Consider the following 11745-nt stretch of genomic DNA (forward strand, 5'->3'; position numbering starts at 1 on the left):
GAGATGGTGGAAGAAAGTAGGAATTTATTGCAAAGCACAGAGCAAGGAGCCGGGCAGCTGTTGCTTAACTGTCTCCTCCTCCTCTCCCCCCTCTCCTCCCTCTCCCCCCTCTCTGTGTAATTCTCACTTTCAAGTAAATAAATAAACCTTTAAAAAAAACTGGGGCTGAAAGGTTTGTGATCAGCTTGTGTCCAAGTTCCTGGTTGGTCAGTGGTGCTCCTGACCTTCGTGTGATTGGTCAGTGATGCCGGGCTCTTTAGGGAATTTATGGTGGCCAGGTGGGCTCCAGTTGGTCTGGGAGTTATGGTGCAGGTGGCAGTTACGTTCTGCCTGGACCTGGAATTCTACACAAAGCCCCCAGGACAGTCCTGGCCATGGACATTCTTATCAGAGAAGCAAACAACTCCTTGAGTCTAGGGATTAGGACTGTGTAGGGCCAGCTGTGTCACTCCTACTCATCAGTGAATTCCTTTTGATAAAGGACAGCTAAGGACACCATGGGCTATAGGAGACAAGAGGCTAGGTCCTGCTTTTTACATAATAGGGGTTCAGTTACATAGGGAATCAGAAAACCTAGAATAGCCAAAGTGATCCTGAAGAAAAATTTAAAAATCAAAGTTAGAGGCATCACAATACCTGAATCAAAACACACTACAAAGCTATAGTCATTAAAACAGTATGGTATTGGCATTAAAGACTGACACATAGGTCGGCTGAACAGAATTGACAGCCCAGAAACGAATCCAAACATGTGGCCAACTTATTTTGACTGAAGTGCCCAGAACATTGTGGAAAGGAGAGTTTGCAATGAATGGTACTGGCAAAGTTGGATGTCAAGAATGAAACTAGACCCCTGCCTCTCACTGTGGAGGATACTGCCTAAATGTGCTCCCCTGGAATAGGACACAGCCACAGTTGTTGTCTCTGCCTGTGCAGGCTAGGTGAGGGCACACCCTCCCAACGGAACATAGGGTTTGGGTTTTCCTGTTCATATGGTGGGCTTTGGTTAATGCATTGCTGTGCCTACATGCTTGCTAGCTTGTAGAACTGCTTATATGCAATAATAAAAAGTGCTGGCCAAGAGCTATCCGGCGGCGTGGTCTTCTGATGGAGGCTCCCGTGTTCCATCTCTTTGTTTGAAAACCCCACACTCACCATATTCAAAAATAAACTCAAGATGAATCAAAGGCCTGAATTTAAGTCCTGAGATCAAGAAATTTCTAGAAGATGTAAGGGAAACACTTCAAGACACTGTTAAGGGTGAGACCCCCAAGTGCAGGCACCCAAAGCCAAATTAGATTTATGGGATTCTGTCAAACTCAGAAGCTTCTGCATAGTAATGAATAGAGTGAAGAAACACCTGACAGAATGGGATAAAATGTTTGCAGGCCACTTATCTGACAAATGATTAATAACTATATAAGCAACTCAAAAAAAAAAAAAACCTCAAAAAACACAAGAACAATAACCAGTGTGGTTAAGAAATGGGCAAAGGGGCTGAATGGAAAAATCTAAAAAAAAAAAACAAAAACAAAAAACAAAAACAAAAAACAACAACAACAAAAAAAACAGCCAACAAACATATGAAAAAAATGCTCACTGTAACTTTCCATCAAGGAAATGAAAATCAAAGCCACAATGAGCTGTCATCTCACCCCACCAGATGGCCATTATCCAAAAGACAGAAAACAATAAAAGCCGGTGAAGATGTAGAGAATGGCGAACACTTACACGCCATTGGTGGGAATGTAAAATAGTTCATAAAAAGATTTATTTATTTGAAAGGCAGAGTTAGAGATAAGGACATAGGAGAGAAGAAGAGAGAGAAATCTTCCATCTACTGGTTCACCCTCCAAAAATGGCCACGATGGCTGAGGCTAGGCCAAGCCGAAGTCAAGAGCCTGGAATTCCATCCAGGTCTCTCGCATGGGTGACAGGGTCTCAAGCCCTTGGGCCACCTTCCACAGCTTTCCCAGGTGCATTAGCAGAGAGGTAGATAGGAAACGGTGCAGCCAAGACTCAAGCGTGCACTCATTTGGGATGCTGGCATTGTTGGTGGTTTAACCCGCTGTGCCACAATGCCAGCATCTGGAAATTTCTTTCTCTTTTGTAAAGATTTATTTATTTGAAAGGCAGAGTTACAGAGAGGTAGAGGTGCAGAGAGAGAGAGCGAGAGAGAGAGGGAGATGTCTTCCCTCCGCTGGTTCAATCCCCAGCTGGCTGCAATGGCCAGCGCTGGGCCAATCTAAAGCCAGGAGCTTCTTCCAGGTCTCCCACATGGGTGCAGGGGCCCAAGCACTTGGGCCACCCTCTACTGCTTTCCCAGGCCACAGCAGGGAGCTGGATCAGAAGTGGAGCAGCTGGGACTCAAATCAGTTCCCATAGGGAATGCTGGCACTGCAAGCGGCAGCCCCTGGAGATTTCTTTAAAAATTAGAACTAGACCTGCCATGATCCAGCAATCCCATGACTGAGTATATAGCCAAAAGACATAAACTCATATCCAAGACATCCCTGTTCCACCATGTGGTTTTTTTTGTTTTGTTTTTTGTTTTTTTGTTTTGTTTTGTTTTGTTTTAGATTTTATTTATTTGAAAGAGTTATATAGAGAAGTAGAGACAGAGAGAGAGGTCTTCCATCCGCTGGTTCACTCCCCAGATGGCCACAACAGCTGCAGCTGCGCCGATCTGAAGCCAGGAGCTTCTTCGAGGTCTCCCACATGGGTGCAGGGGTCCAAGGACTTGGGCCATCTTCTACTGCTTTCCTAGGCCATAGAAGAGAGTTGGATTGGAAGAGGAGCAGCCAGGACTAGAACCAGTGCCCATATGGGATGCCAGCGCTTCAGGCCAGGGCATTAACCTGCTGTGCCACAGCACTGGCCCCATCTACCATGTTTACAGCAACACTGCTCACTGCCAAGCTATAGCCAAGATATGGAATCAACCAAGTTGTCCATCATTAGACAAATGGATCAAAAAATGTGTGTGTTTGTGTGTGGGGGGGTGTATATATAGTGGAATATTTGGTTATAAAAAAGAATGAAATTTTACCATTTGCAGTGAAATGATTGAAATTGGAAGACACATATTGAGTAAAGTAAGTCAGACACACAAATATCACACGTTCTCTTATATGTGGGAGCTAAAATCTTTTAAAAGCCTGAAGAAAAAAAAGAAATGTTCATGAGTATCAGTTTTGCAGCAAATACAGTGTTTTGTCCAACATTGTTTTAAACTGTCAAAGAAACTGATAGGAAGTATATACTACTAAAATCTTAGTGATTTTGTGACTATTGGAAAATTCACTTTGAGTGAAGTTGAACATCTTTTTGTATGGTTATAGTTTATACCCCTTGCCTCTTTTCCTGCGTGATTATGATTTTTTTTAACTTTTTGTTTGTTGAACTCTTTATTTAGTAGAGCCATTAAGCTTTTGCCTATAATGTAAATTAAAAATGTTATCTCAGGGCCGGCGCCGTGGCTTAACAGGCTAATCCTCCGCCTTGAGGCGCCGGCACACCAGGTTCTACCCCCGGTTGGGGCGCCGGATTCTATCCCGGTTGCCCCTCTTCCAGGACAGCTCTCTGCTATGGCCCAGGAACGCAGTGGAGGATGGCCCAAGTCTTTGGGCCCTGCACCCGCATGGGAGACCAGGAGAAGCACCTGGCTCCTGGCTTCGGATCAGCGAGATGCGCCGGCCGCAGCGGCCATTGGAGGGTGAACCAACGGCAAAAAGGAAGACCTTTCTCTCTGTCTCTCTCTCTCACTATCCACTCTGCCTGTCAAAAAGAAAAACAAAAAATGTTATCTCAGGGGCGCATACTGTGGCTCAGCAGGTTAAAGCCCCAGCCTGTAGCACTAGCATCCCATATGGTCGCCAGTTTGAGTCCCAGCTGCTCCTCTTCCAATCCAGCTCTCTGCTGTGGCCTGGGAAACAGTAGAAGATGGCCCAAGTCCTTGGGCCCCTGCACCCATGTGGGAGACCCGGAAGAAGCACCTGGCTCCTGGCTTTAGATTGGCTCACCTCAAGCTGTTGTGGCCATTTGGGGAGTGAACCAGCTGATGGAAGACTTCTCTCTGTGCCTCTCTTTCTATGTGTAACTCTTTCAAATAAATAAATCTTTAAAAAAAATTAGCAAACTTAATCCAACACTACATTAAGAAGAACATGTATCACAATCAAGTGAGAGTTAGCCCGGCAATGCAATGGTGATTCAACATTTGCAGATTAATAAACATAAAGCATACCAAGAGAGTGAAGAACAAAAATCATAATGACCATTTCAATAGGTGCAGATAAAGCATTTGATAACTATATCCACCCCTTCATGATAAAAATTTTCCACACATTAGGTACAGAAGGAACATACCTCAACATTAAAAGCATATGTAAATGCAAACCCACATTCATACTGAATGGGAAAAAAGCTAAGCTTTTCCTCCCATATCTGGAATAAGATCTTCACTACTTTTATTTAATATAATACTGAGATATTCTCAAGAGCCGCTAAGGAAGAGAAAAATAAAGGGCATCAAATTTGGAAAGAAGGAAATCAAAATATCTATTTGTAGATGCCATGACATGGAAAAACCTACACATTCCCCCAACAAGCTGTTAGAATTGATCAACCAATTCAGTCAAGTGGCAGGATACAAAACTCTACAAAAAAGGTTGCATTTTTATATACTAATCATGACCTTGCTGAAAGAAATCAAGAAGGAAATCCCATTTACAATAGCTACAAAAATATTTAGTAATTTTTAAATTTTTAAATTTTAAATTTTAAATTTTTAAATTTACCAAATAAGTGGAAGTTCTCTACAATGAAAATTATAAAATTATTAAAGATATCAAGAACACAAAAATACAAATATATTACATGTTCATGGATTGGAAGAATTAATATCATTAATATGTTCTTACTGGGGCACAGCAGGTTAAAGCTCTGGCCTGCAGTGCCAGCATCCCATATGGGTGCCAGTTCTACTTCTGGTTGCTCCTCTTCTGATCCAGCTCTCTGTTGATAGCCTGGGAGAGCAGTAGAAGATGGCCCAAGTGCTTGGGCCCCGGCACCTATGTGAGGGACCTGGAGGGGGCTCCTGGCTTTGGATCAGTCCAGTTCTGGCCATTGCAACAATTTGGGGAGTGAACCAGAAAATGGAAGACCTTTCTTTCTGTCTCTCCCTCTCACTGTCTGTAACTCTACCTCTCAAATAAAATCTTTAATATATATGTTTTATATATATATAATTATATATATTTATATATTATATATTATATATTATATAATTATATATAATTATAATATATTATATACTATACATTATATATAATAATATATTATATATTATACATTATATATTATATAATATATATAATATATAATATAATATATATTATATATATATTATATGTATATATATGTATATATATACATATATGTATATATCATACATATATATTATATATTATATTATATATAATATATAATATTATATTATATATAATATATTATATATTATATAATATATATAATATATAATATAATATATTATATATATTATATATATTATATATAATATAATATTATATATTATATATAATATAATATATAATATATATGTATGATATATGTATATTATATAATATGTATACTATATGTATTATATATAATATATAATATAATATATAATATGTTATATATATTATATATAATATGTAATATATAATCTATATTATATTATATATAATATTAATATATTAATATTAATATATTAATATATTTATATAATATTATTATATTATAATATCTTATAATATATTATATTAATATATAATATATATAATATTATATAAATATATAATTATATATTATTATATATTATATATGATATATTATATATTATTATATATTATATATTATATAATATATAATATTATATATTATATATTATATTATATATTATATATTGTATATTATTATATATTATATATTATGTATTATAATATATTATAATAATATAATATAATATATAATAATATTATAATACATAATATAATATATAATATTATATAATATATTATATATAATATATTATTATATATTATATATTATATTATATATTATATAATACATATATTATACATATTATATAATATACATATATCATACATATATATTATATATTATATATAATATACATATATTATACATATATAATATACATATATGTATATGTATATGTATATATGTATATATGTATATATGTAATATACATATATGTATATATAATATAATATATAATATATATAATATATTATATATAATATATATAATATATAATATAATATGTAATATATCATATATAATATATAATATTATATATACATATATGTATATAGTATATATAATATATATAATATATAATAATATAATATATAATATAATATAAATATATATTATATATTATATTATAATATATAATATAATATATATTATATATTATTATATAATATATAATATATTATATATAATATAGTATATATTATTATATTCTATATTCTATATTCTATATTATATATAATATATTATATTATATATTATATATTATAATATATAATATAATATATAATATATTATATATTATATTATATATTATATTATATATACATATATTTATATATATGCTTTAGGTAGTAAGAATAATATATATTATTATTCTTTATCTACCTAAAGCAATCCACAGACGTCAGTACAATCCACTATCACAATACTAATGACTATTCTTTACAGAATTCAGGAAAAACAAAAAACCTGTAAGACCTAGAGTAGCCAAAAATGATCCTGAAAGGGTGGGGGGGGGTGTGTAAATCAAGTTGGAGGTACCACAATACCTAATTTTAAAGCCTACTATGAGCTCTAGTAATTAAAACAGCATTTTACTGATCTAAAAATTAACACATAGATCAATGGAACAGAATAGAGAACTGAGAATAGAGAACCTGAGATTAATCCAGATACATATAGTCAACTGATTTTTTTTTTTTTACAAAGGTGCCAATGACATACATTGGAGAAAAAGTCTTTTCAATAAAGTGCTGGCAAAACTGGACATATAGTGTAGAAGAACAAAATTAGACCCCTACCCTTCACACTATACATAAATAAACTCAAGATGGATCAAAAACCTAAAGGTAAGACTTGAAACTATGAAACTGCTAGGGAAAAACACTTTAAGACATTGGTACAGACAATGATGTTTTTGGATAAGACCCCCAATAGCACAGGCTTCAAAAGCAAAACTAGACAAATGGGATTATAAGCTCTGTACAGCAAAGGAAAACAATAGAATGAAGAGCATCCCGACAAAATGGGAGATCATATTTGCAAGCTGTTTATCTGACAAATGATTAAAATCCAGAATAAAGTAACTCGAAAACTCAACAACAAACAAAAAAAACAACAAAAAATGGGCAAAGGATCAAGTTGACAGTCCTCAAAAGAATACAAATGTCCAACACATAGATGGAAAAACACTCAATATCTCTAGCCAACAGGGAAATGCAAATCAAAACCACAGTGAGGTATTACTTCACCCCTGATAATGGCTATTATCAAAAATAAAACAAATGCTGGTGTGGATGTGGAGAAAGGAGAATTCATATACTGTTCACAGGAATGTAAACTAGCATAGCAACTATGCAAAACAGCAGAGATTTCTCTAAAAACCACAAATAGAACCACCACACTACCCAGTACTCCCACTACTGGGTACAATATCCAAACACATGAAGTCATTTGCATCAAAGGGATACCTGCTCCACCATGTTTATTGCAGCACTGTTCGCAATCGCCAAGATACAGAATCAACTGAGTGTTCATGATAAATAAATGGACACACACACACACAGATGGGATAGTATTTTGACCATAAAAAGAATGAAATCCTCTCATTTCAAGGGGGGCAAGAAAGGCAGCCTCTCTTGTGGAAGGTGGGCAAATGTCACATTGCGGGAACCCAAAGCCCAAGAAGGCTCAAGCCTAACTGTCATTAATTCCAAAGAAAAGCCATCAGGCGTCTGCATGGGAGAGGCATTTACCTTCACTCACCAGAGTGACCCATGACGGGTTGGATCCACACATGGCCTCAAGTAACACATGAGTCAGCAAGCACAGTGGGTTCCATGGTCAAACAGCTGGGCGGTGTTTCTTGGTGCTCTACAAGCAACAGCTGGCCCTCCCCAGCAGATTCTACAGATTGCCCTTTGGAGGAGAGGGATGGGAAGGCCTATCCCAGAGGTCACTCCCAGGGCATAGACTACTCTTCCATAGGGAAAGGGTAGAGGAATGAGCCAGCCCTGCACTCCACCCCCATGGCACCTTCCTACCCACAACCTCTGCAATCCAGTAATCTGCAGATTCCCTGGGGTGCGCAACTGTGAGGCATGCTGCATCCAGACAGCACAGACAACACAAGGCCACATCACTGAGATGCTCTAAACACATGAGACCGAGACCCTGAGTATCGACTGCCAGTGCATCCCAGACAGAATAGCCCCCTGAAAAGGGCAGGTCTTACTTATGGGTTCCCTTACAGCGTAGAACATGTACTAGTTTCATTGCATCCAGCCAGCGGCCCTGGTGCACTGCTAGAGGAGGGTTCAATTTGTGGTGTTTGTCATGGCAATGTCATGTAGGAAGGCAGACATTAGCCTATGCATGCTAAAGGGGCCGAAAAGACAAGTTGATGCAGACGGGAACTTAACAGCTTAGAAAAAAGCCTTGGAAGTGGCCCAGCATTTACACATCAAAATTCTGGCCCATATCCAAACACCTTGCAGGTGGTCCCAGCTTTCCCCACCCGGACCCAAGACACCCCAGGAGAATCTTCTTAGCTCAATGCCAAGGAAGCCTATTCGGTCTGATACCTCTGGATAATAAAACCTTGGGAGGAACTTCATCAGAAAGCCCTATGTCCAACAATATCCCAGCAGAAGGAGAGGGAAGAAAAAAAAACTGGTGGGAAGTGGGACCCCACAACTGTGTAAACCCCAGTCTAATTGCAGCCCAGGCATCACTTTCTTTGCCAAGTTGCCCACCTGGCCTGTGCATCCCATTACATTTTGCTTGTTTAACACCGTTCTCCGCCTCACATCTGAAATTCCGTTCTCACCGGAGATAAGAGCCCATTACACCTGTCTCCTGGGCCAGCAGCGCGCCAGGGCAGGCCAGATGTCAAGCACAGGGGACATTCCGAGCCCATCCAGCTGGCAGCCTTCCAATTCACCACAGCAGGGGCCTGGCCCACTGTAAGATACTGTTATCTAGACAAGGGCGGGGCCGACGGAAGAGATAATTAATAGGTAGTAGTAGGATGTATGCAGGAGCGGTCTCCAGACAGTACAGACACCCTGAGAGATGCATCCCAGGAAGGGGACACAGGCTGTCAGGTCACCAGATCCAGGCAACACTGAAGGTGGAGCTCTGAACTGCCGGAGTTGACAGGAGTTCCCTTTGGAGTAAGTGCTACTGGCATGAAGGCAGTGTATTTCTTTACCCCTAGCACCTAAGACTTGGGGGCTTACAGTCAAGTCAGCTATGAGGCCCCCCTCCCCAGGGGCTATGAGGGAACCCCAGGGTGGCTTTCCCTATACCTGCCAAGGCCACCTGACAGCTACTGTAGCCACCAATAGCTACTGAAGCTAGAAGGAACAAATTGTTGTCTGCACCCTGAAGGTTGTGATAGGTAGGTAGACAGCCTACGTGTTTAAGAGGGGATAAAGGGGGGCTAGCATTGTGGTGTAGCAGGTAAAGCCACCACCTGCAGTGCCAGCATCCCATATGGGTGCTGGTTCGAGTCCCAGCTGCTCCACTTCTGATCCAGCTCTCTGCTGTGGCCTGGGAAGCAATGGAGGATGGCCCGAGTACTTGGGCCCCTGTACCCACATGGGAGACCTAGAGGAAGCTTCTGGCTCCTGGCTTTGGATCAGCCCAGCTCCAGCCACTGCAGCCATTTGGGGAGTGAACCAACTGATGGAAGACCTCTGTTTCTGCCTCTCTGTAACTCTGCTTTTCAAATAAATAAATATTTTAAAAGGCGGGGGGGGGGGGGAGGAAGAAATGGGAAGTTCATGTGGGAAGGAACCTAGCAGATTTAGAAGCATGCCTGGGAAGCAACCTGGTATTTACACACCCAGAGTCCTGCACATGTCTGATAACCATGTGTTTGTATGTGGCAGGGGGAGTCCCCGCACCCTGAGACGTCCCAGGGCAGTCTTCCTGGCTCATCTCTAGGAGGGGGATTTGGTCTGATAACACCCAGAGAAAGCCCTCTGTCCAGCCATATCCCACAAGAAAGGGGAGGGAAGGAGAAACCCTGGGAAGAAGGTGCACCCCAGATTCCACCCCCTTTGAATGTTGTTGGGCCCTGGGCACCATGCTTCCCTATAAAAGGATGACCTCAAGTCTTGTAAGTTGCAATACTCACTTCCTCCCAAGACTGCCCTGGATGTTGGCGTCTTGGGTTCAAACGTGTAGCCATAGGGGCTACAGCACAGGTGTGGGCAATCTTCGGCTCCTTTTTGTTAACTCTTTCCTTCCTACATCGTTTCCCTCTGAGATTTTTGTTCCTTAGTCTTTATGGGGGTCAAGGGAGGAAAATCTGTCTTCTGTAATAGCCTCACACTGTGTCGGGCGTAGTCCTTGCCCGGTCAGAGAACAAGAGTCCCAGAGCTTCGCCACTGGTCACTGGTCATCGGCAGTGGCTGGAATTCCTGCATGAATACCATTGGTACGTGAAACTGAATACAAGAGGTGCCAGAGGTGGGGAAGGGCTTCCCATAAAGCACCTCAAAAAGGCTAAGCTGTAAGATCGCCTTGGGTGCCTCCCTCATCCGAAGGAGGGCGCTAGGCTTGCTCTGAGGCTGGAAACTGGAGCCATTCCCAAAACCCACTGAGTGCCAGCCCTCTCTGCCACCCTACCCGCCAGGGCCGTTCCAGGCTCCGTGCACACTGCCTGGCGCTTTGCTCAGCTGCTGAGTCGCTGGCACCGCCACTATTTTGGGGTTTCCTCTGCAGCTCCACTCAACAAGCTCACCACACGCTGCTTCTCAGCAGAGCCCCAGCCCTGCGGCATCTGCCTGGCCTCACAGGCTCCCTTTTGAGATCTCAGTGGAAACTGCTGTGACCACACTACCCCCACCCCCCCACCCCCACCAAACTCTGCACCATGAGGACAGCCAAGATCTCTGACAGAAACCTGCACTTCTAAGTCTCTGCTGTGGCAGCGCTGGAGGGAGCAGCCTCAGAGAGGTGCATCTGCTAGCTTCCTTCCCACATCTCTCTCCCATTTCTCTCTCCCATCATCTTACTTGATAACACGTGGCTGCCTTTTGCCTGAACGTGTATCTTCAGCTAGTGGTTTCTCAATGGCATTTTCCAACTTTTAAGGAGACAATCTAAGGGTGAAGCCAGGAGAGTGGATGAGGACCTTACCCATAGCTGGAAAAAAGCCTCTCTGTGACCTAGGGAGGGAGATCAGTTCAGCCCCAGTGTCTCAGGATCTCAAACATTCTGGGCACCCCCTAGTGGATCCATTCAGTCCTGGCATCCCAGATCTCAAATAGGAGCCATGATGCCCGAGGGCCCTCAGGCCTTTCCTATGGGGGCCTTGGGTGGGTCACGAGATCCTAGACATCAACATCAACACCTCAGCAAGGCAGCTACGGGCTTAGTGCCCCAGGGCCA

The sequence above is a fragment of the Lepus europaeus genome, chromosome 19, assembly GCF_033115175.1.
Source record: "Lepus europaeus isolate LE1 chromosome 19, mLepTim1.pri, whole genome shotgun sequence".
In the NCBI taxonomy this organism is placed as follows: Eukaryota; Metazoa; Chordata; class Mammalia; order Lagomorpha; family Leporidae; genus Lepus; species Lepus europaeus.